Genomic DNA, 27221 nt, shown 5'->3' on the forward strand with positions numbered 1-27221 from the left:
GCGGCTGGGGAGAGGGAGGTCTGGACCTCTTTGCTTAGGCTGCTACCCCCGCGACCCGACCTCGGATAAGCGGATGAAGATGGATGGATGGATGGATGGACTAAACAGAATTGGGCTAGCTGTTCCCTTCATCCAGCCTGCATGCGAAGAATTACGTAGCCGGCTTCAATTAGTGTAAAAATATTTGCAGCATCAATCTCCTCCTGTAACTTTAGGGGGAAATGAACTGATTCGTTTGGACAAACTCCAAAGCTCATCAATTAGACTTCATAACAAGCCTTTTTTTGCTGACCCAATATGCGGTTTAAATTAATTTAATTTGCTGAGGGAAAACAACTGAATGGCAATTATGTTGAACAAATCAACTTTAAACTTTGTTGATGAGAAAAAATAAGTAAATACAAGTTTTGAAGACAACAAGTGAAAAAATAATTAACTTCAACCTCTTCAGATATAATCTATGCATAGTAATGAAAAGAAGGCATGTGTTTGCTAAAAACAATTAGGCTATAAGAAAGCAGTGAATTCTAGCCTCGGTAGATGCTAAATTTCAAACAGGGACTGTTTATAAGTTAACATCTTCATCTTCAAAAATTATATAAATTGTAAATTGTGTATAAACTGTATACATAAGTTATGCTATGTATACACCTGTGTGCTACATAAAGAAGAGTTGAATACCAGTTAAATGGTCTGGTGAAGGTGAGACAGAAAGCTTTATGATTTCATAACATCTCACCCTCTCAAAAGTAACCTTCACAGAGGTTGAGGCTACATTATTATACTAATTACTGCCCAGACACTGTCAGTTGTGATATTCATAATGGGTACTGCAGAGAAAAGGGTGTGAGAGGGAGACGAGAGATAAACAGAGGTAGCGAGGTGGTTGTAGCATGGGTAATGAGAAAGCCTTATAACTTAATATCTGTATCACTCTCATGAAGGGAAATAAATCCTTCAATATAGTGACAGACAAACGTCTAATATGCTTTTGTTCATCTGCTGGAGATGAGGTGTGCTCTGTGTGGCAAAGAATCCAGCTTGGACATCCATCAATGACTCTATTAGCATGGAAAAGGAGATGTAGCTGGTACGGGCACGATGGGTGTGATACTGCATATTATTACAGTAACTTTATCAGAGAGCTCTTGTCTTAGATTGCATTCTCATATATATTCCTCCTTAATCTATCTTATTAAAATGAAATAAGAATTAATTTGGAGCTCGGAGGGTAAGATGGGAAGGTGAATCTTATGTGGGAGATGAGGTAGGCTTGGCTTGGATTGGCTAAACAAGAAAGGGGGCACGGTGTCTTGGAGGAATGACACAGGGGAGAAAACTGAGAGGGAGTGTTAAGAAGGCTAGATGAATGCAGGGAGAAGAGGGCATGAAGGAGAAAGCGAGACGAGGAAAAGATCAGAGGCAGGTTGGGGACATGATCTGTTCCGGCTGCACATGATTGATCCGTTCCAATAACCAGGTGTCTCTGTGCAATCGGGCATGTTAAACCACTGTGCAGTGTTCTTTCCATTGTCCCTGCAAGGCCTGAAAAATGGAAATCCACAGACAGTGCTTCTGCTGTCTCTGCTTTTATACAACTACTGTTCAGAGTTGGCAGTTTTATTGGCTCTGTGTTTTCCCCTCAAACTGTTTGCTTGGTGCATCCTCAGACTAACATTAAGGCTTTGTAAGACTCATTGAAGCACATAGCATGAATCAGGGCAGGACATAAAAGTAGCAACACTGTTAACAAGGCTGATGGAAAGCTGGGCTAATAACTGTCAGCTCAGATGTTGAGACCTTTAATGGTGAGAGCCCACATTGAACTGGTTTGATTGGGTCTTGGTTCTCAGTCTTCAAGTGAGTCAGTACAGCACTATAAATCTTTCCAGTTGCAGAAGATATTTCTTGATAATCATTCTACTGCAACTGCTTCTTCTTGAAGTACACCTCATGTTTAATGTCAGCCTCTTTCTACCATCAAAAAGAGTTGGTTAATACTCCATCATGTTGATATTTTCCAGACAGCAGATGCATGTCCTGTAATAACATGTGAATTTACAGTAAACTGCTTAAAACAACTAGAAGGGTAGTTGGAAGGCCAGCATCTGTGTTATGTCACTGTCACTGTGCCTCCTCAGCTGCATTGTGCTGATACCCTTCAACTATGAGTTACACTAATTTGTACAATTTGACACTGATGACACTGAGCAGATGGGCCTGTGCCTGTCAGACTTTGGAAAGTACCCCTCCTTTATCTCTAGAACTAAAAAGAGGTCATTCAGCTTTTGCAGCTATTTTAAATCATCAGCCTATTCAGAAATTGCAAGACAAATGGAAACCAGTAGGTGATGTCTGCCCACCCATTTCATATGATCTGCTCTTTCCAAGGCCTTGTGGAAGAAGTCCAGTTGCTTTTCTTTCCAAGCTCCTTAGAGCCAAGTTTAATGCTAGCCTACTGTATGCCAATTCATTAACATAGACAACCCTATCATTTAGGATGTGATGAACTATATAATGAATTAAATTTTCTGATGTTTCGTAAATATGATTTTGTCCACTTGTGTCGTGTGCACATGTTTACATATGCACACGACACAAGTGTTTTGCTATACCATGATCGTTATGTTGAAACTGTGTTGCGAACCTATTAAGTAGTGAACCCAGAAAGCAGGATTTACAAGGTACAAACAAAACAACACATGACAAAAAAAATCTTTACTTTCTGTCATCTAAGCCCGTTTCCGCCACTAAATAAAAACAAAACAGCTAGCATCCATAACTCGAAATTTCGAGTTATTTTCTCAAAATTTCGACTTATTAATTCGAAATTTCGACTTATTTACTCGAAATAAGTCGAAATTTCGAGAAAAGTAACTCAAAATTTTGAGTTACTTTTCTCGAAATTTTGAGTTAGCTCTGCCAATCAAAAATATACGTGAATGAGGTCGCTTTCTTGTTACCCGGAAGCATATGGCGCAGAGGAACGCGCACTCAAAAACGGATCCCAACAAATTGGCGCTTTCGCGAGTATGTTTGCTGATAGTAACACCATGTGATTCAGCTAATAACACAGGGATTTCATCATTTGTGAAGCCAGGCTGAAAACACTCAGCAATCTGTGCATTCACGACTGGATGTAATACCGGTAGCTTAGCTGTAGCATTTGTAGCTGAGCCTTCAGCTTCCGGGTAACGAGGAAAGGACGTCATTCACCTAGATTACTGATTGGCAGCGCTAACTCGAAATTTCGAGTTACTTTTCTCAAAATTTTGAGTTAATAAATCGAAATTTCGAGTTAATATGTCGAAATTTCGAGAAAGTAACTCGGAATTTTGAGAAAATAACTCGAAATTTTGAGTTATGGATCCTTTTTTTTTTTAGTGGTGGAAACGGGCTTCCATAAAATCCAGATGGTATGTAATCAAAAAGAAAAAAAGGGAAAATACTAGAAAAAAGCAAATAAGAGAACACAGCAAGTCAAAACTAGGAACATATAGAGTTCAACACATACAGTGTATCAAAAGGAAAATGGGACTATATACACACACAGGCATTGCACACACATACAGAAACAGGGAAAGACAGGGGGGGAAAAACAACTGGCACAGGACACAAAAGAAAGCAAACTTTTAATGTGAAACAGGAAATAACATAACAATTTGATGATAACATAACAATACTAACAATTAACATACTGAATGAGATGAAAACACAGGGATCCGAGGTATAAACACAGAAGAAGACAGAGGCAGACACAGAGGACTTCTTACTCTGCATGATGGATAAAGTTCAGGAGTTGGGCAACTAAAACTGGCAGCCAGGTGTATCTTATACCCCTGAAGGTTCTCATCTATACCAGATGTTATAATGTCATTATGTTGCTTAGCATCAACCTACAACGAGACCCATTTGTAGTATTTTTGCACTCATAACACCTCACAAATGCACTGTATCTTTTCATTTCACAGCAGTAACATTTAATACACATCACTGATATATTAAGGTGTTTTATGTTGCCTAGCAACCACCCACAAACAAGCTGAAAAATACCATTTGTAGCGCTTAACCACCTACAACACCTCGTGGAAGCATAGTATGATTTTGATTTCACAATAATAAAATGTAATTGACAGCCACAAAACTTTATCCATTTTTTGTTATGATGTCATGTTGCCTAGCACTCTCAAAAACAATGGACCAAACAATACTATAGCTGCATGAGAAACACACAAATCAAAGACTGAATAATAATAGCAACTAAGACTCACATCATACTGGAATAACATGAAATCAAAACATGATCTGACCAGTTCAAATACAAAAATTAATTCCTCAAACTTTTGATCACCAAACATAAACTAAGACCTGAACATATTAGTTAGGAATCAAAAAACAAAACCTAAAACTAATGGACTAATACTTGAATCATGAGAAAGACTAGGTGCAGCTATCGATCACCTTAGCATTTTATTGCATTTTTGAATCTGATTAATTTTTCATTAATGATCTTCAATGATATTTACCGTTTTAGCTTTCTAACTCACTTCACAGTATGTCCCACTTGGCGTTAGAATTTAACTTTGTGCTGTCTTGCCAGCTTGCTCGGTAGAAATTGTTTTGCTGTCTTGGAGAAGCAAATGGAGATGAGCGTACACTCTGTCTGTCTAAAATATGCTAGAAGTGGCATCGTTGTCTTATAATGATATATCAACTAAATTTGGACTCATCAGATTTATAATGTGGCTAGTGTTTTTGGACAGGTAATATGAATGAAAAGCAATTTTCCCAGTCTTACATATAGCATATCTCATTTCCTGGTTGTCATATTGCATCAAGTGTGTTATCATCTTCTCCAAACAGAACTACTGGATCTCTGCAGTACAAAAAAAAAAAACACCTCAGAAACACCTCATTTCAATAACTAATTAAAGCCAAGTCATCCATCAGTTATATAAACAAGCAGGTATTTCCGATTGAAGATTTATCATAATTACAATAAAATAATGTGGCTGTGGCTGCTGAAGGCTGAAACCTCATCAGTTTCCAACAGCCCTGAACATTTTGAGCCATCAGCACACACATACAAAGAGCCAATGTGTTTGCTGAGAGCATTAGTGTAGGTAGGGGTGATTGCCGCCAGCGCACAGCTCAGACTTGATATATTGAATGAGTGATTTTCTGCAGACCCACATGTCAAGAGACAATGCCTTTTGGGGAGTAACACAAAAAATAGCTGACGCACAAGGGCTGTTTCTCATTCAGTCATTCAGAACTGAAGTTTTACATGTTCAGAAAGACATTTTTCATGTACTGCAGTTCTGTAGCAACAAACAAATGGGATCTGTAGGATCTGCAGCCTATTGAGATTTTGCTGTGAACAGGTTTTGTTGGATCAGCTTTTTTTTGCCAATAAAATTAAAGTAAGTACATTCATACCACACACTCATTCCCTGAGCCCAGGATTTTTTTTTTATCATGTTCTTGCTTATGTAGTGTAACAGCACCTCTTGACATTAAAATCCACAGTACATTCATGGTTAACAGGCCTTCTTAACCTCCAGACCTCCAGCAGGAGAATGGCAGCTCAGGGAGGGGTGCTGAGAAGATACATCGCCCACGGCATTCTCAGCATTGATCATTGAATAGCCATCAAAAGCTTTCTAAAATATGCTTCTGGCAAGAGAGAATGTGGGGGGAGGATTATTTTATACAGTCGGGAGGTATCTGTAGTGTCTTTCAGACACTCCACCCTGTTAATATGACAGTATCTGATCGTGTTGGCTTCTTTTTGAGATGCACAGCCTGGCAACGTTCTTACTAGATGGGAACTAGTAATGTTCACATATCACTTCAATTTTTCTTTGAGCATTAGCTGCTTTTTCACTCATTTTGAGTCTTCGTACCATATACTGACTTTCCAGCTTGCTAGAATTGTATAAACTTTGTTTTTGCCTTATACACTGTATTTCCAGTACATATGTGTTTCAGTAATCTTTGTCTACCTAAATTTTAAGACATATAGGGTGACTCAAGAATGTCTAGATATCAAAGTAATATCCCAAGCTTACATACAGGTATTAAGAAAACTGACCAATTATGTAGATGTCACTTGATGCAATGTCAAAAATATTACACAAGTACTGTGGTTTTTCTGTCACTGTTGTGATTATGTTGTAATTAACCATGAGGAACATAATTGCAGTACTGACCTGTTTTTGCATGCCCTCACTTTATCAAATTGCCACTCATCGCATGTCTGGGAAGGGATGAAATTAATGGTAAATGGACCGCTACTTATATAGCACTTTTCTACTCTTAACAGAGCACTCAATGCATTTTTAAATGGCAGTGAAGTAAAACAGACAAAGTTAGGTTCCTTTACTGCTTTGGCTTCATTGAAATTCTGCAGTGACAAGAAATAATCAGTAAGTAGTCCCTGAATCTGTAAAGGCAAAACTTTCATCTGTTGTGCATGTTAAAGAAAGTAAATAGAAACCATAAAACACACAAAGTCTACATTTAACACCGGCACTGAGAAACAAACAAAACCTACATGACATCAAAATGCATGGGAGGAACCCGCAACGCAATGAGATGCATAAAAATGACAAGGACAATGCATACAAATATGATTCCAGTGCAACGGGTGATTTATATGTTTATTGTTAGAGGTTGTTCTTCCTATTCATTCTCATTGGTCTGTTATGCATGAACTGCTGCTCGCCTCGTCTTGAGCTTTCAATCAGGCCCGACTGCTCCGGTATGTGGTTTGTCATAATGTTTGCACATAGCATCAAAGAGAAAAGAAAAAAGAGTGCGAGAGAATCCCAGATAGAAAAAAACCCAGAGACATGTAAAACACAAAGATGACGTTAGAGGAACAAAGAGGATTTGAACCAAACACAAGTACGCAAAAGTGGTGCATTAAAACAGCACAAAAGGAAAAGACGGAAGTAATAATGCAGCTCGTGGCCTCATATAGCACAGTAGAGAGCAGGCAACTTAGCGAATCACAAAACGAGTATGTATGATAAAACCTTAAGGAACTAATTTAATCTCCTCTGTAATTGTGCTGCAGTTAATTGCATGAGCAAAAGCAAAAGAAAGGAAAGAAAACAAAGGAAAGCAAAGAAAATCACAAAATGTAAATAAAGCTTGGAGCGCTGGCGGAAATTGATCAAATTGCTGTGTAGATTCCAGGAACAATCATTATTTTCCATTTAGAAAGAGGAAACTAATGATCAACTGCTCATTTACTAATGGACCTTACCAACACACAAACAGAAAGGAGGGTGGAGGAACAGATTTTCATTTGTTTCAATGCATTTCTACTGGCCAGCCAACACTGTTTGAAGGTAAACCCCTCCCACTAGATACCTCAGGGTGTTGAATGAGCAGGTTTAATTTCTGATAAAAGGTAACCTTTCTAAAAAGAAATGTCCATAGGTAAAAAAGGTAGCATGCACAAAGCTACCTGAACTCTTTCCAGTGATAACAGAATTGTATTACAGGGAGTACATTTTTCTAACAACAGATGATCTCTCTTTCTACATCCCTCTCTCGCTCGTGTCGTGTCGAAACAGCCAATTGTCTAATCAAAGCTGCTTTCCATGTGACTAAATATGAAATGTGATTATCACTGCTGAGAAAATGTTGTGTTTGTGAATGCATGCCCACGCACTCACCCAGCATGTCCATGTGCTAGCGCTCATGTTTGCTGTTGTTATCAGATGCTGCCCTCATTGGGAATGATGATCAGGGAGGGCTCAACAGCCAACTGGAGATTTGTGTGTGTTTGTGTGGTAAGAACAGGGTCATGGCTGAGAGCACCATCACTGTGCTTACCTTCTATCTTTGTCCTTCATTAATTCAGAGGTTGCTTTAAAAATCCAATGAGTTTGAATGTCTGCAGTAATAGTAGGTGAAAACACTGCATGTACCCCACAGTTGATTTGACATTCCAGCGCTATCAAAGGTGACTTAACAACATCTACACCTGAACATACGTAATGTGGAAAAGCATGACCCTGTGGTTTATTGATCATGTGACCCACGACATGAAGGGATTTGCCGATCACCCAGCTGCTAATGATAGCTGCTGTGACTTTGTTTTTTGTTTTTTATCATGACAGCCAACATTTAGCAAGTCTACAAAGTACTTCTTTTGAATGACAGATCTTCTCTTTTTGTTTGAGCCTAAAGGCTTCCACATCACTTTAGTTTGCCCCAAAACAGAACATCATACTAAGCTACTAACCACAGAAAGTGTCATGGTCCCGGGCCATGTGGGCCCAGTATTCTCAGTTTTTGTATGTTTTGCATTTCATTCCCTAGTCATGCCTTGGTTCCTGGGATTATTTAGTTATGATGATCCTTATTTGGTTACCTCCTGTGTGCCCCTGTGTATCTGTGAGCCCTCGTCTCTCCTTGTGTTTTATTCTATGTTTTCCCCAGCCCGTTATGTCTGTGTTCTCCCCGTGCTCTCTCTCCTCCTGTTTGAACCTCTGTACTTCCTGTTTTACTTTGGGACTCCCACACCTGTATACGTCATGTTATGTTCACCCCGCCCTGTCTCCTTATGATTATCAGTGTCACCTGTGTTCCCCATGTGCTCCCACTTCCCTCGTTAACCCTCTGTGTATTTATGTCTGCGTCTCCCTCAGTTCTGTGTCGCGTTCTCCCTCATGCTGTGTGTGATTCCCCTGTGTTCCTTGGTGAGCTTTATGTTAGTTTTTCCCAGTTTAGTTTTGTATTTCCTGTCATCTTTTGTCAGCAATAAAGCTGCTTTTTGAGTTCATCCCCTGAGTCTGTGAGTTTTGCGATTGGGTCCTCATCCTGCCTGCCACACAGCGATCCATGACAGAAAGACCCATATAACTTGCCTAAAGCCAGTAAAAAAAAACCCAACTGCCTCTGAGTGTTAAACTAGCTAACTAACACAGCTGTCAGGAAAAATCGCTTCCATGAAACGATGTACACGGCCTGCAAAAAATGCTTTGGTAGGTGTTACATGTCGAAGTAAAATTCACATGGATGGAGGATCCAGTGTTTCCCTGCAGAACATTGCCTAAGTATCACACTGACCTTGGCGCCTTCCCTTCTTCCCATAGTGCATCCTGGTGCCAGGTGTTCCCCAGGTAAGTGCCATACATTTATCCGGCCATCCACGTGCTGTAAAAGAAAATGTGATTCATTAGACAGGGCCATGTTCTTCCATTGCTCCGTGGTCCAGTTCTGATGCTTGGATACTCATGGTTGGTGCTTTTGCAGCTATGCAGCCCCATACAGAACAAACAGTGAAGCACTGTTTGTTCTGACACCTTTCTATCAGAACCAGCATTAACTTTTTTGGGCAATCTGAGCTACAGCAGCTGGTCTGTTGGATCGTACCAGACAGGCCAGTCCAACAGATGGGCTCGCCACGTGCATCAGTGAGCCTTAGCCAACCATGACACTGTCGCTGGTGCACCATTGTTCCTTCCTTGGACCACTTTTGATAGATACTGCAGAGCAGGAACATCCCACAAGAGCTTCGGTTTGCAAGTTTACAATTTGTTCAAATCCTCACACGTGCCTATTTTTCCTGCTTCTAACACTTTGAGCATAAAATGTTCACTTGCTCTTGACTATTTCCTAATATATCCCACCCACAAACAGGTGCCATGATAAAGAGATAACCAGTGTTATTCACGTCACTTATCAGTGATCATCATGTTATGCCTGATCACCCCTGCCCATTCCCACTCTATTTCATTTAATTTTCAAGTGAACCACAGAAAGACTAGCTGTGTTTTAGGGTGTAACTATGGGGGTTTTGACAAATGGCATTAAAGAGATGAATGAATTACCAGTTTGGTGGTTTCATGCAGCGCACACTATGGTTTTCTCTATAGTGAATAACTAAATTTAAATAAAGGCTAAGCCTCACTCTATAGCAGACCTACAGGCATTCCCCACTTCAGTGTTTAATTTCAACGCAGCAGTTTGGTGGTGGCGGCTGCGGTCTGTGTTTTTCTTGGCCAACAGGTGGTCTTCTGGTATGGCGGGGCTTGCTAAGGACAAATGAACACTTACAGACTGGCATCTCCAGATGGAAGTGACGTCTAGCAGTCCTTGCTTGATTTGCATTTTCTCACTTCATCCATCTTCTCTTTCTCAGGCTGAGTCTGGTAATTAATGCATTTTTCTTATTTATGTTTTTCTTCTCAGTGTCCATCTACATTTAAATAAACAACAATTAAATAATAAATTGGTACAAGTCTATAGTACCTCCTATATGTCAGAAAATAATTATTAATTATTATTTGACACCCAAAATTACTATCCATCCATCCATTCGCTTCCGCTTATCCTTTTCAGGGTTGCGGGGGGCGCTGGAGACTATCCCAGCTGTCATAGGGCGAGAGGCGGGGTACACCCTGGACAGGTTGCCAGTCTGTCACAGGGCCCCAAAATTACTATGTTATTTCAATACAAGTATCCATACTGCCCTTTTTTATAAGTACTTTTCCAATTCAGTTTTCAGGGAGGGTGGAGCCTACTGTGGCTTTCAAAAGTATTCGGCCCCGTTGAACTTTCCCACATTTTGTCACATTACAGCCACAAACATGAATCAATTTTATTGGAATTCCACGTGAAAGACCAACACAAAGTGGTGAACGAAAATCATACATGATTCCAAACATTTTTTACAAATAAATAACTGCGAAGTGGGGTGTGTGTAATTATTCAGCCCCCTTTGGTCTGAGTGCAGTCAGTTGCCCAGTTGACATTGCCTGATGAGTGCTAATGACTAAATAGAGTGCACCTGTGTGTAATCTAATGTCAGTACAAATACAGCTGCTCTGTGACGGCCTCAGAGGTTGTCTAAGAGCAACAGCACCATGAAGTCCAAAGAACACAGCAGACAGGTCAGGGATAAAGTTATTGAGAAATTTAAAGCAGGCTTAGGCTACAAAAAGATTTCCCAAGCCTTGAACATCCCACGGAGCACTGTTCAAGCGATCATTCAGAAATGGAAGGAGTATGGCACAACTGTAAAGCTACCAAGACAAGGACGTCCACCTAAACTCACAGGCCGAACAAGGAGAGCGCTGATCAGAAATGCAGCCAAGAGGCCCATGGTGACTCTGGACGAGCTGCAGAGATCTACAGCTCAGGTGGGGGAATCTGTCCATAGGACAACTATTAGTCGTGCACTGCACAAAGTTGGCCTTTATGGAAGAGTGGCAAGAAGAAAGCCATTGTTAACAGAAAACCATAAGAAGTCCCGTTTGCAGTTTGCCACAAGCCATGTGGGGGGACACAGCAAACATGTGGAAGAAGGTGCTCTGGTCAGATGAGACCAGAATGGAACTTTTTGTCCAAAATGCAAAACGCTGTGTGTGGCGGAAAACTAACACTGCACATCACTCTGAACACACCATCCCCACTGTCAAATATGGTGGTGGCAGCATCACGCTCTGGGGGTGCTTCTCTTCAGCAGGGACAGGGAAGCTGGTCAGAGTTGATGGGAAGATGGATGGAGCCAAATAAAGGGCAATCTTGGAAGAAAACCTCTTGGGGTCTGCAAAAGACTTGAGACTGGGGCGGAGGTTGCAACTTCCAGCAGGACAACGACCCTAAACATAAAGCCAGGGCAACAATGGAATGGTTTAAAACAAAACATATCCATGTGTTAGTCAAAGTCCAGATCTAAATCCAATCGAGAATCTGTGGCAAGATCTGAAAACTGCTGTTCACAAACACTGTCCATCTAATCTGAGCTGGAGCTGTTTTGCAAAGAAGAATGGGCAAGGATTTCAGTCTCTAGATGTGCAAAGCTGGTAGAGACATACCCTACAAGACTGGCAGCTGTAACTGCAGCAAAAGGTGTTTCTACGTTTCTAAGTATTGACTGAGGGGGCTGAATTTTTACGCACACCCCATTTTGCAGTTATTTATTTGTAAAAAATGTTTGGAATCATGTATGATTTTCGTTCCACTTCTCAAGTGTACACCACTTTGTATTGGTCTTTCACGTGGAAATCCAATAAAACTGATTCATGTTTGTGGCTGTAATGTGACAAAATGTGGAAAAGTTCAAGGGGGCCAAATACTTTTGCAAGCCACTGTATGCCAGCTGACACTGGACCAGAGGCGAGGTACAGCCTGCATGAGTTTTGTTTTGGTCTTTCACGTGTCTATTTAGTTTTAATTAAATTCAGTTCATTTCAATTTTATTTATATAGCACCAAATTTCAACAACAGTTTTCTTAGGTTTTATATTGTAAGGTAGAGACCGTACAATAATACGGAGAGAGCCAAACAACCCCCCCATGAGCACGCACTTGATGACAGTGGGTAGGAAAAACCTCACTTTTAAGGGGCAGAAATCTCAGAAAGAACCAGGGAGGAGCATCCATCTGCTGTGACCAGTTGGTGGTGAGGGAGGGAGACAGGATAAAAGACAGAAGAAAGCCAGTCTCCATCACAGGGCTAAGATAGAGAAAAGCAGACAACCACACACATTCACACTTACAGCCATGTTTGTCTGTGGAGAAAACCAACAAAGGAACAAGTCAGTTCTGGCTTCAGGCAATTGGAAGCCAGAACCACCATGCCGAGCCCTGTCACCGATCACCGAATGCTCTTAAATGATTTCTTCAGAGCTTCCTTATACTTGCAAGTTTTGGTAAGCTAGTATAGAATGACCCCTAAAAGAACATGTGAGCGTTTTTCAGAAATACCACTTAATTTTTTTGCATCTTTAAGTTGAATGAGTCAGAATGAGACATGACATAATCCACATGCGGATGTAAAGGGAGGTGATGCATTTCACACACAGGACAGCAGTCATGGAAGTCATGTGTACATCAAATTCATCAAAATCTTGTATTTACTAAAAAAAAAATAATAATCTAGCTGTGGGTACAAACAATTTTGATCAAGGACAGCTTGGACTCTCTGTAGACTGTTTCTTATTTTATTCTGCTTTTTTTCTTCTTCTTCCCATCGCTCACTTTTTCTGTCACTTGTTTTCCATCCAATTAGTCCTTATACATTCTGGCATCCCTCACTCTTTGATTTGCCAGATTGTTCAGTCAAGTAGTTTTCCTTTTGCCTGTTCTTGGTCGATGCCTTTTCTATGTCAGCCTTATTTTTGTTTTTGAAAATTTTTTTAGGATTGTGTATTCTGGCTGCTCCTTCTCTGTAAGTGTGAACCAAGCAGTGAAGCTTTGTGATATGAAAAACACAGAGTGGAAAGATGCTGGGGGGATAAATCTCTTTGGACTCCTCAATATGAATGAGGGCTTTTATAACACAGAGTATGTTTTGTACTACTGTTAAGATAAAAAAAAAATATTGATTAGTGCATGTTTATGGTTATTTTTATTCCCATGGTGCTCCTTCCTCAAGATTTCATCATGTTTTCTCTTCCCTCTCTGCTTTTCCCCACCAAAAAGAGAAAAAAAGTGTTTTCATTCCCCTCCACTGATACTACTGCACTCCCTACTCTAGGGACTGCCTACTAAACCTCGACTCACGATCGATCCCAGATAAACACATTATATTCTATCTCTAGCACAAAATGCGATTCTTAGCCCTTTATAATGACACAGTGCACAGGGACAAAACAAAACCGCCACAGATAACAAAGTGCGCTTGGCGTATATCCAGCAGGTTTACCATTTAGGTCATGATTGTTAACACAGTCTGTGTTTTTCCTTGCCAGGCTAGAGCAAACTGAAATAATGATGCGGACATCCAAGGCAGTCCTAATTTTCTGGTTTTTTTTCCCCCAGATCTGAGGTGAGGTGATGTAATGTAGAAGGTGCTTCATGTTAATTACCAAGCATGTGGCTTTAAAGGTTAGCCAAGAAAAGGAAGACCTCCATCCTCAAAGCCAGCTGGAAGTTGGACTTGGATCAAACACTTACTGCCTGCAGACGGTGGAAACATGGCCCGAGCTATTGAGTAATTCCCAAATACAAACAAACAGGCAATACGCGTTTGTGGTACCTGTGCATATTGTGCATGCATGTTTGTGCATTCTTTCAGTTGAACCATTATTGCAGAATTATCTTTGAGCTATAAATTTCAGTTTCATCAGAGTAGAAAGAGCTGCTTGTGTGCAGAGTATCCCAGCACCATGCCTATGTGTTTGCAGATGAGTGGGCATGTTGTTTTGGTTGGTTTGTGAGCTTGAGGGCTCCAGCCCTTTTTCCACAGTCTGCATCCAGATAGTGTTTGATCTTAATCCAAGGCTGAGAGGTTTCCTGTTGGAGATCTCTGCATCCCCAGACCTTTAATTCATTGGGCATACACACAGATTTTACACAGATACCACAGCTGGTGATTCAGAGCTTTTAAAATTCAGCCATACATTGCTGAATTAGTAATTCAATGCATTCTTGAGTAAATTAGTGTTATTAATAGCACAGTACATTTCCTTCTATGCCTTTGTAGTTGACAGTATGGCCCATGTGGCAATATGTAATCTGTAGATTGCTATGAGCAGAGCTTAATGACTGACCTGGATCCACGATTGGAGCTCCCATCAGGCATCATTTCAGTGGCTTAAACCCCATCCCAGCTGCTGCCTCACAGCCTCTGGGCATGGCCATATTCACACTATGAACATAAAGTAGATGACTGGATGGGGTTTGGATGATAACAGCAAAGTTAGTGACAGACAATAAATCATGCAGCAGATTTATCTGAAAATGTTTTTTTTAATTGAATTCACAGTGTTCAGAAACCCATAACAATCAATATGTTTTGCCCTTGCAGGAGGAGCTAAAACACAGAGTGAAAAAAGGAGTTATGGTGTGAATTTGTGGCACAGGGGTGATAAGTTAGAAACACACAAAGGAGGTGAAATTTGAAATAGGCCAAGACTGAAACAGGACTTACTGAAAGCAAGTGACTTGTGTGACTCTCACCTGTTGGTGAGTATTTAAAAACTTTTTATAGCATTTACTGTACAACACTTGAAACAATGACATACTAATGATGGTATTATAATAAAGTGAAACCAACAACATGTAGATATATAGCTTAATCAGACTGTTGATGATTGACTGCACTTTGTTTTTGCAAAGAAAAGAAATAATGTCTGTAACCTTTTAAATACCGGCACATCATGCACTATATATATTTTTTGCCCTGCGCAGTAGTGAGATGTTGCAATTATATTCACTAAAGTTAATTGTTAAGCAAAGTTATGGGAAAATCTGTACACATACTCCAATTAAGACTTACGATGCAGTTCAATTCTATTCTGTACAGTATTCTTTATCTCAGCTCCTTTGCCACAAGGGGGCAGCACTGCAGGGAGCTCTGTACATTTCAATTGCATATTTGACAAAACATGTTTGATTTTTCACCCTCAACTCTGTGCCTGATTCTGCTGGAGTTTTCTTCCTGTTAAGATGGAGTTTTTCCTTTCCACTCTCACCAAGTGCTTGTACATAGGGGGTTGGTTGACTATTGAGGTTTTCTCTGAGGTTCTCTCATTACAATATAAAGTGCCGTGAGGTGAGCGCCATTGTGAATTAGGGCTATGTAAATACATTTGAATTGAACTGGCTTACATCAAACACCAGCCTTCATGACACAACCCCAAAGGGGATTTGTGTTTCTGGCTCAAAATGGATCAGTAAGCTTTTCCTTACCAAGCAAAAATGTTAACCACTACACCATCATCTTCACCAGCCAACAGGGCTTTTTCTGCACAAATAATGATTTTATAAAGGATCTTTGTGTGTAGTGACGTGGCATGTAGACCACCACCAACGACAAACACATATCTGCAGTATCTCACACACACGTGCACACCTTCAGACACCAAGCTACTTTTTGCACAATACTCAATAGTTTTGCACAATACTCAGTATTTTGCACATCTCCATTGAACTGTATTGTGTGTACTGTATTGTGTCTGTATCGTCCTGTTCTGTTTAGTGTTGCGATGTCTTGTCTTGTTTTTTTTGCAAATTTTGCACATTGCACTTTACGTAGTCCTGTGTTCGTCTGTTATATGTCATATGTAGCACCAGGGTCTTGAAGGAACGTTGTCTTGTTTCACTCTGTACTGTACCTTGCACATGGCTGAAATGACATTAAAAGCCACTTAAATTTACTTGAGTATCTGGATAACTCTTTGTCTCCCATTCCATTCTACAGGGATTTTACAGTAGACAGACATCAGAGCAGGTTTAATGTAAGGACCAAAGTGGAGGAAGAACGACGGTGTTACCTCTCAATTTCCAGCGGCTCTTATTTGTTGCATAGAATAGCAAGGCCAGCTGTGAGAGGAAGGAAGTAATTTAGGCACCTGCAGTGGACTGAGGACCTCCCTCTTCTCTCCCTCTTGTGGCATTGCTTTTTCTCTATCCCTTTCTATTTATCCGATTTCCCCCGCAGTGGTTATTCTCATCTCCAGCTCATCCAACAATCCCCTGTCTCATGAACTAAAATGATATGTGCCCTGTTACATAGTAGAGCATAAGCAAATACAGACTCGGTCCCAAATGTGGACAAAAAATGCTACAGTGTAGGCCAGGAAGATTTCCTGCTCTCGTCTGTGGGGAGAATGGGAATACGAAATGTTTGAGATAAGATCCCTCGCTCTTTTGCTGACTTTAATATCTAGCCCAAAACTTTGCTTTCTGCTTTACTCCGTGTCAGACGAAGGGAAGAGAAGTGTGAGTAGCTGTGAAAGGCTTAAGTGACTGACACAGTGAAAGTGCTGCAGAGTGCTAACACTTTGGAGGTGATATTGAGAATGTGGGAGTATGAAAGTGAGATTAAATGGAACGGGAGTATTGGAAAAGAAAATGGACAGAGGAAGGAAGAGCAAAAAAAAGACGGCTATTTATGTCTTCTTTTATATTTGCCTTCTCTGTTTTCTCATATATGCTTGAGCACGTACAGCGTGCATATGTGCCCATGAGTCTGCATGTTTTTATGTGTTAATATTCCTGTATGCACAGGCCTCTGCACAGTCGATTGATGATAAATGCGATCTGTATTTGCAGAGCAACTTCTTAGGAATCTACCCCACAAGATAAATATGGTGTTCTCTTCCACTGTGCACAAATCAATGCAGGAAAGGAACATTAAAATATGGATTAAGGCTTTAAAAACAATATAAAGACAGATTAGGCTTTAAGGTTCATACCCAAAAGACGGTAAAACAGATTATACTGGTTGCAATGGAAAATAAGAGTTTTATTGCATTTCATAAGCATGTGCTACATTTTAGTCCCTTTTATGCATGCATAATTCATTTCCCATCCACAAGTTAGAGAAAATAAATGATTAGGTCCATGCGTCATCTCTGCCAGACAGCACCCATCTGTGCTTCGATGGGTAACGTTACATTAGTGAGGGTATGTGACAGTGTGGGCTGGCGTGTCTGTATTTGTGCATGAGGGAGAAAGAAAGAGCAAACGAAAAAGGAAAGCAAGACAGAACACACTGCCAGGGAGTATGCAAAGCTTGAGTGTATTTTTTACAGGCTTTCCCTTAACAGGAAAGAGAGTCTGGATGCTGTTGGGTGTAAGTCGTGTCATTAAAAGTTTCGCAGGCACACTGGATAGCTGTCAGAGCCCATGCCAATTAGTGCCACTTTAGGTGTCAGTCTGGTAGGCAGGAGAGACTAAAGGCGAGGCGGCTGAGAGGAGCACTAGGAGAACCCTGCTGACTGAGCGTTCCTGCTCAGCTGAGCATCCTACAAAGCATCGGCTCGACTTGATACAAACAGAATTCGGAGCCTTTGTTTCATCCACATGGCAATTTTCATTTTTATTCATATACTGTCTATGTCAAAACTAAAATTAAAATAAAATACAAAAATCTCTCAATGCTCTCCAGCTTTGAGCTGCTGCTCCTCTTGACTTAAGTATTCAGCTTGATCGAACAGAGGCAAAAGCAACAATGTCCAAGAGTCACATAAGACACGCGATCCTTTCTTTGTTCTCAAATAAAGCTCATGTGGTATATTTAAGCTTATCTTAATTTGTTCAAAGGGCACATGAGAGACACAGACAGGATTATACCAGTAATATGAGCAAGGGCGCTGCAGCCACACTGACACCTCAGAGTTACAATGTGGTCTGCACTGAAAAAAAGGGACTGGCCATCTCTTGGATTTATGTAAGCATCTTGCATGTATTTAACACAATTACCTCATGTTTTAAAGATAAATGTAACTATATAGTGTAAAAACTACATGATATGCAGAAAGGGTGTATTAAATTGTTCATATCATGTTCAGGTGAAGTAAGTCAATAAGATAGCAACGTTAAATCTCGTGAAACCACGCGTGATTTCATCTCGCGGGCTTTGGATCGTGGTTCAAAAAAGGCATCCATCTCAGTCAAGTCGAGCAGCCAACTCTACGTTTTTGGTATGTCTTGATTTTTTGAATTAATATTTACCATATTTCAGCCAAATGTAGTTAAACGTCTAGAGTGTCGCCATGTAACATGCTAAAAAAGAGCCATTAGCTTATTTGCTGTTTTATCTGTTGTCAAAGAATTGGCGCTTTTTCATTTGAATTTGTCTTTGGCACAAGAGCCATAATATCACATTAAACCTAATTATGAGGCACTCATAACATAATTTGGTTTTCTGTGTGAATAGATTTGCCAACTGACTCTTCAGTTACATTGTGTATTTACTGCACCGTGGTGTTAGTGAGATTTTGGACATTGAACAGCTTTAGCTAATATCATCAGCGGCATTATGCTAGCTTACATCCCTACCCCTCCTGCCCTCACCTGCTGTCCTTTTCTTTTTGTTTTTTTTGCTGCACATTGAGAGACCACATCTATTCTACATTTCACCAGGAGTCAGCTGATGGATTGTGGGTTCAAGGTGTTATGGTAAGAAAGTATATTCTATTTTCGCTTAAGGTTTCTGTAACTTAATTATAATAGGTTTTTTATAATTATTTGGTGCATGCATACTCACCCTATTAATACAACTGAGAAATCCAAAATCTGCCATAGGTTTAACTTATACCTGTATGTATTGTCAGAAAGGTGATTACTGGACTCACATTAATGCACACTTGAACTAAAATGAGGTTGTAACTTGTGGGTTCTTGGGTTGCAAATCAGAAACAAACATCTTTGGATTTTTTTAATCCCATAAGATCTGGAAACACAGTTTTTATTCAACAAAACATTACTGATTAACCAAGCACAGTGCCTGCTGTTATTTCAAAATTTCAAAATGTTATTTCAGATAAAATGCAGCATTCCAGTGCATCCCAACCATGCCTTTACAGTCAAGGTTTCTGACGGAGCTGAGTTTCTCTCTGACAGTCTGCTGAAAGTGTTTGCAAAGTGATCGGGGGAACAGGGCACAAAGCTAAAGGATGTAGCTGCCATTATGACAGTAAGAACTTTAAAATTCTTTAACTACAAAGTGTATATGTATTGCATTAGGTCAGTAAAAGAGTTTTATGCTGCATCCATTGAAACAGTCAACTATTACCCGTGAGTACTGATTCCACCGAAAGGATGCCATAATTTTCGTTATGCATTTACTGGCCCACTGAGAAAAATTTATCTTTTTAAAAAAATAAATGTTCTGGAAACTATATATCCATAAAGTTGATGTCAAACAGGAATTTTTGATATTGCTTTGTAGATGCTGGTGTTGCATGTTGACTGGTTTAAAAAGTCAAGTTTTTGTCTGGGATCATTTTCTTCTGTGCTACTGAAAAGTTCACAAATCTCTGTTTTCTTTGTTATAATACTTTAGGATGACATTAATGCTCAAAGGGAGTCTCATCAAAGTGCTCCGCATCTGTGTGAAAGACAATTGCAACATCTTGGTGCAGGAGTTCATGGTGAGTGTTTTATGAGTAGATTGTGGCTTTGCAACATTTAAAAATGCATTTAGTTATCCACTTGATCCTCATTGGACTGGTTAGGACCAGTAGTCCTCTTTAATAATTTGAAGTTCACATGAGGCCTAGTAGTGAACTCGGCCGCCGGCCCTTGAGGCCCCACCCCCACCCCTGTATTAGGGGTCACATCAGTGTGAAAAAACTTTAAATTTGTCATTCTAGTGAACAAAGAAAAATCCCCCCAGTATTTACATTAGCTTTTGTTTGAAAAAAAGACCAACTGACCAACAGCTAACCAAATTGTGGGGCTGAAAGTCTAAATTCTAACATCTTCTGAGTGACATAACCTGGATTTCTGATGGGCCGGTGTCTTTCTAACAAAAACTAATGTAAAGCATTTGAAATTATTATGTTTTTCACCCTCTCTTAGAAACTCTGTTAGACCATGAATGGCAGCATGGCAGGCCACTCTTTGGCTATAGCTATTTACTATGGTTTAAATTACTCTAACATTAGAACTGGTAGATTCAAAAGAGATGAGTTTAAAAGGGAATCTTAAAAAAATGTTTTGTGTTTAACCAGGACTTGACTGAGGCCACTGCACAGATTGAGAAAACCACAATGAACATCTGTCTCCAGAGGATGCACCAGGCAATGACTTTTCTGATGTTGGCATCATCATCGAGGGTATAGTAGTTCTTCAAGATCTGGATAACGTGACCTTTGCAGTAGCCATGCTGTTTGGACCTTTTTTATTCCTTCAACATGAGTTACCCATCACAGCTCTGCTACACTTTTGAGGTGATTCAAAGGGTGGTAATGGAGTTGGATGCAACTCAGCTCTCAAGAAAAGCTCACAACTAAGACAAAACTGCTCCTGCAAGGAAAGCTCACTGTTATGCATGCAAGCTGATCAGCTCTAGGTGAGAGGACATTTAAATCTCACACTTGTTCTGCTGCATTTTTGAAGCTCAATTCCAGGAACGGATCGCAGGGTTCATTTTTATATACTATGCAACTGCCATGAGGACAAGCTGTTTTTTGTTGTTGTTTGTTTTTCCTTTTGCTCTGTACAAGTTCTCTGTTTGTCTGTTTGGCAGCATTTTTCAATTTCTCTTTGTATTTTTTCTTTCTTTTACTAGTGAAGAGATGTAGCGTGAACAGTTATACAGTCTAAATATCCCATATGGGTCGTGTGAAATGGTATTTTCAGTTTCATTCAGTTGAAGTAAAGAACGTTGAATATTTCTAAGTGTGCTGTTTTGAACCAAGATGTCACAGTATGATCAGTGCTGTATTTTTTGACAGTCACTGTATCAATGTTATTTTTGCATCTCTTGAATAAAGGTTTTGACCTGCAAGTGCTAATTTCTTTAGTTATTGGGGTAAAATGGGTAATGTTGATAGGAAGGTGTTTGCCAATTCAGTAACCTAATTTAATGTTAATGGAAACTAACATTACCTCAAATTGTTTAGTTATAATTGTTGTTTAACTGAATCTTGACGTTAGAGGCCTTAAATAGAATGTTTTGATTTGTTCTTTCCCAACATTTTTCAAAAGAAACAGTCTAATTTCTTTGCTGTGATTGATTCCAGAGAACACGGAAGAACTGACATTATTTAACTGTTGATTTATATAGATTCAGTGGAGGAGTAATGTCAGTTTAATTCTTTACCTACTGTCAATGCAGTGAAATTAGACATTTTGTTTTTAAAGGTTACTGGTGGATGCCAGCAACCATCTTGGAAGAGAACAATACAATCTGTTATAAGGCCTCCATTTGAAAATTGTGTATTTGATACTAGAATATAATAGCAAAATGTAATTTGAAGATAACATGTAGTATTTAAGTGACCAAGTAGTATTGGGTAAAAGTTATTGAATGGTGTTGGGATAAAGTGAAAAAATTGTGAAGGATTAAAATATTCCAAGAGCTCAAATTACTTCATCAAAACATGTTTAAGTCACATTTTATCAACACAAATTGCACAGGTTTATTGAACATGAATAAATTGTGTTAATTTAACTCAATTGTTTAAGTTGCTGCCAAAGCAAAACATCTGTGTGCAACAAATGTCCACCATTGAATTAAGTAAATCCAACAACATATTTTTTTCAGTGTGGTGGCCACACTGTAACATCTGAGTTGTCTTGTTTTTAAGATAAATGCGAAGTATCATGTTACGACAGAGTAAGCAAAAGCAGGCAAGAGTGAACAGAATAAAGAATAAATTTTAAAAAAAAGAAAAAAAAAGAGCAAATATGTTTTTATTTCTGCCAAACCATTTTTTGTGAATGAAATATTTCAACAACTGCTCAGTGCGTGTACGCCAGTTCTTCAACAGATTATATTGTGATTACTTTAGCGACCCACTGACGTTTCATAACCAAAATCATTTCTATCTACAAATCTGCTAAACCTAGACAAAACCCTCAGACTATTAAGATTAAAGCAAATGTTCAGTTTGGTAGTCATTTTAGAGAATTTAGGGTATAAGGTCTCTGGCCACTTGCAGTCAGTTGCTGTCCTCAGAGCAGTGGCATGGATACTTTTACACAAAAGCAAGCAAAGCTCAGAAACACATCCCAGCATCTTGATTTTAAAAAGAAAAGTATATTAAAATATATTAATAATAAAAAAATCAGCTGAATTAAAAGGCTTGAGGAGTGCACAGGTTAGCTGTCATTATCTACAAGTGGGATTAAAAATATGAATGAAAAATTAATGTGGTGTGTTGGCAAAACACCTTGTTAAACATATTACAGTCAGTCAAACAAGTTTACTTAGAAAAGTGCTGTTGAGCCTGCACCTGGCCAACTTGCTTATTTTATTAGACCAAACATGTTCAGAGCTGCTGTCTCCTCTCCATCATTGTCACAGCTTTTCTTGCTAATGTTCTAAAGGAGTTACTGGTAGCTTTTTCACGCTCCATCTTCTCTACCTCACACATGTTGACCAAGGTGGTTAGCAAGAGGAAATTCATCTGTTACCATGATAAATCACTGAAGCTCATTACTTGCTAGCTGTGTTTCCACACAAAAGGGTGGGTCGTTACTGATCTCAGAGCAGTGACAGCAGAGCCAGCAGCAGTTTGTCTTGCATGCTGGTCTCCCGTCGGTTTACGATGAAAGACCAGAGGTTTATTCACTATGTAGCTGCTGAAGCAGCCACAGAAAAGCTCCTGGCCTCTCAGCTTGCCCAGCTCAAGTCACTGTTAACAGGGGATGGACACGCCCATAAAATGGAGACAGCTGCATTTTTCTTATGAGCATAAAATAAGTGCAAAAAGGAAAGGAGAGAGGTCACTTTGCATTTTAATTTACATCTATTTTTAGATTTGACAAGGCAAGCACTGATTGCCTTGCTTGTCCTAATGGAATGCCACAGAGTGACTTTTGTGCAAAATTCAGTGCAATTAATGGGCAACCACTAATTTTTCCTAGTTGCAAGGTGCTGCCCTATTTTTATTCTGGTGTAAAAATAGGACTTAGAAAAGCTATAAATAGCCAATGAGACAAAAGTCCACAGTTAGATATCAGACTACCACAAGCATTGTCTCTGTATTATCAACTAATTTTGTAATCACAGGGCATCATATTCATATTAAGTCATAAGTATAGACAGAGTACAACAAAAATATTTTCACTGATACTGTCGGTTGCAATATTTTGTTCATTTTTGTGCAAATTCAATTCAAAATGTCACAAACTAAGAACATCCCTTCAATAACAAGCTTGAAGAAAGAAAAACAATGTTTGGGGCATTAGTCAGAGTAAATAGATGGATTTGTTTCCCCTCAAACAATAAAATAAAAATGGCTCAACAGCTGTGATGGAAACTAGTACAACCGTAAAACGCCACTGTTTGTGACGGCTTTCTTGCTATTTTATTTATATTTAAATAAGTCAGACAGTGTTTTTGTGTAATGTTTGTTTAATGTTTTTAAATATAAATGATGGACACTGAAGTTATAGCATAGCTGCCAATATAGTATCCTGTAGCATTGAAAACTTTATTAGTAAGTTAGAAATTCTACTGTTAGAAATCTATTTATTCCATTTCATTAACCATATTTTTCATGAAGGAGTACTTCTAATAGAGAGAATTAAAGCTGTGGTTTTAAGCCTAAATGGTGTGTGTTTGTATTATTTGACCCACCAGAAAACCTTTTTGACTGCTTAGAGAAAACAGTTTTCCTTGCAGCTTCATGGAGATGTTTGGGAAAAACAAAATCTCTGAGACTCACAAAGAACTTGCAGCAACAGATGCTTGAGCGATATCAATTATATACAGGTTTCTCCCAGAGTATTGATGTAAAAATTGTTTCCGGCTGATGAAAGGTTACAAAATCAAGACAGCACTGGAGTCAATTCAGCAGTGTCTTTGTTCTAATTATGCTGAGCCTTCTGCTGGTGTCACACAGATTTGTCCACAGGCTGTGTTAGTTAATTTGTACTCTACAGTATGTCATATGATAAGAGACGGACTGAAACTGTGAGTGGTCCCATTAATTAAACTGCCTTCCAGCTGTCCACTTCTCTCAGAAAAGTTTTAAGTATAGCAATTTAACTCAGAGGGTGCCCCTCTTTTGCTTTTGTAGTTTTGCATTTCCCCATAAATCATCTCATCATTGTGATATGATTTTCACTTTCATTTAGCACTAATATTTTTTTTCTTTAGAGTGTAACAATCTTGCCAAATCTATAATATTCTAAAGATGCAATATTGTTTTTATTAACAATTTACATCTCTTTTTACTCTTTTTTTTTTTTTTTTTTTTTTAATACTCATCTTGTCATAACATTCATTCATCAATGAAGGCGGCAGAGAAGAACAGACATCCATCTCCCTGGCCACCTCCTCCATCTCATCCACATAAACACTGAGGCATTCTCAGGCTAGTCGAGAGACAAATCACTCCATCACATCCTAGGGATTCCTCAGGTGCTCCTCCCAATAGGACATGCCCAGAGTACCTCCAACCAGTTGCAAGGCAATTACATATGCAATACAGATGCGGCAAGAAGCCACTCTTTGGAGAAAGCTAATTTCATCCACTTGTAGCTGTTCTTTTGGTCACCACCCAGAGCTTGTGACCATAGGTGAGAGAAGCATAGACAGCTTCACTTTTAAATTAATCTCCCTCTCTTTACCATAATGGACTAATACAGTATCCACATCATTGCAGAAGCAGCTCCAATACATCAGCCAATCTTTCGATCTCTCCCCTCAATTGTGAACAAGCAAGAATTTCTCACTCTCAAAGTTTTACACTAGGTGACAAATCGTCGAAATATTACGCTTCCGGGCACCCATCACGTCCCTATATTACGAGAACGGAAAAATGAGGAAACATGAGAACCGTTTGAAATGAATCTACACATGTACATTCGTTTTTCTTCAATCGATTTGGACAACACTATCTGACATCATTAAAATGCTGGTTAAGGTTAGGGTTAGGGCTGGAATACATGGCTGTATTCCGTGTATTACCACAGGAGCGTCATTCTACTGGACTTCATCCATAACCCGGCGTGTAGCATAAGAGCGCGGACGGCCACCTTTCGCTTCCCTCAGGAACGCCACGGGACTTGACAAATCGTTATTATATTACGCCTCGGGAGTGAGAACGGGTTGCAACAAGACACCAATATACTTAGGCTATGTCCACACTAATGTGTTTTCATTCTCTCCGTTTTGACCTCCCGTCCACACTGAGACGGCGCTTTCCTCAAGGAAAAACGCAGCGTTTTGAAAACGCTCTCGAAAACGCATACATTTCAAAACGGAGCTGTCCTGTCGCAGTGTGGACACACGAAAACGCAGACTACGATGACGTATTTTAGTCATGTGATGCAGTCATGTGACAAAATAAACAAAGATAGCGGAGTGGATTATATGTTTTGATTGCACTCAATTTTGACTGCCCTAAAAATGATGAATATCAGTTTGTACATGCTCCAGACAGCTTTTCTTCAAATTCTTTAATTCAGTATTTTGATGTGTGCAAATAATAGCATTTCAATGAGCTACCATTATAATATTTTCTTTCACTTTTTGGTGAAGAAATTACTTTAGCAATTTGAAAGAAATGTGCTGCCTTGCTTTTGTATTTGTACATCAGGATTATATTTGAGTGGAATATTGATTAATTTTGAATTTGTGTGTTGTTGCTTTGCCAGCTAAGAGTAAGACTAAACTCTGGTGTTACAACTGAAACTCAACGTTTCCAAATGTCCTCAAAGTGGCTCAAACAACCTGAAGCTGTATTTTCCATTTTTTTAAACTCTGCTGTCTTGTTGCAATAATAATAAACTAGCCCACTCAATGGCACTGATGTGAACTCCTTTGAGACACACTGCAGACATTGTTCATGGCTGTTGTGTGCTAGAACAACCTCGTTTAAAATAAATGTTTGTTATCATGAATATTGCTCAACTCTTGGGGGTTCCTGAAAAGCCATTCTTCTGCCAATATGCACTGCTCATTATCTGGCATTCCTCAAAAAACGGCCAGTGTGTGAAAAAGAAATGACTACTGACAACATGCTTCACAGAGAAATTTGGCTTGCCGTCAAAATCACAGCAACGATTAGAAGGTAAGAAAAATAGATGAGATGCATGTACTTGAAATACGACTGTGCTTTAAAAAAAAACCAAAACGTGTTAAGATGTGGAAGCACTATCCATAAATCTGTTAGAAACTTCAGGTGTTCAACATGTAAGAATCACTCAAAGAGAATGATTATAAAGTGTCTTTAAAGTTTGTTATTTTATTTAAATAAATGTTTATTATCCACTTTGTGATTTTCATTTAATTTCCTGGATGATTTGACGCCAAACATTTGCTTTGGATTATTAATCAGTATCACAGCTACAATCAGGCTGTACTGGTAGGCAGATTATAGCAATGTGAAAGCACTGCCATATAAATTAATTGTATTACAGGATCACAGGATTTCATATTGAACAGGACTATAATAAAACAAGCCATCATTCTGCTGCTGAAAGAAGTGTGGTTGTAGAACAAGGATACCTAAAGCATTATGGCTTAGAGCACATTTAATGCAGATTTTTGAATATAGTACATGTAAGGACACTTTACACTGACTGGCTGCTATATACGGTATGCCTGTTCCACTGCTCATTAATGCAAATATCAGATCAGCCAATCAATGCATTTAGACATGTAGACCATGGTTGAGATGACCTGCTGAATTTCAAACTGAGCATCAGAATGGGAATAAAAAAGATGATTTAAGTGAGTTTGAACGTGGTTGCATGGTTGTTGGTGACAGACGAGCTGGAATGAGTGTTTCAGAACCTGCTGATCTACTGGGATTTCCCACACAAACATCTGGATGGTTTGGT

The 27221-nt window shown here is 39.3% G+C and overlaps 1 long non-coding RNA gene across 3 annotated transcripts; it reads left to right on the forward strand.

The window, feature by feature from the left end:
* The first annotated feature begins 18103 nt into the window (after positions 1-18103).
* LOC143419541 (uncharacterized) lies at positions 18104-21210 on the forward strand. Of its 3 annotated transcripts, XR_013099539.1 has the most exons (6): positions 18104-18144; positions 18266-18397; positions 18812-18875; positions 19240-19392; positions 19762-19849; positions 20432-21210. It is a non-coding gene; the product is annotated as an uncharacterized LOC143419541 (long non-coding RNA). The 3 variants fall into 3 exon arrangements; XR_013099537.1 differs by lacking the exon at positions 18104-18144 and having other exon boundaries at positions 18159-18397; XR_013099538.1 differs by lacking the exon at positions 18104-18144 and having other exon boundaries at positions 18159-18397; positions 18840-18875.
* Positions 21211-27221: the final 6011 nt, after the last annotated feature.

This window comes from Maylandia zebra, linkage group LG7 (assembly GCF_041146795.1).
Source record: "Maylandia zebra isolate NMK-2024a linkage group LG7, Mzebra_GT3a, whole genome shotgun sequence".
In the NCBI taxonomy this organism is placed as follows: domain Eukaryota; kingdom Metazoa; phylum Chordata; class Actinopteri; order Cichliformes; family Cichlidae; genus Maylandia; species Maylandia zebra.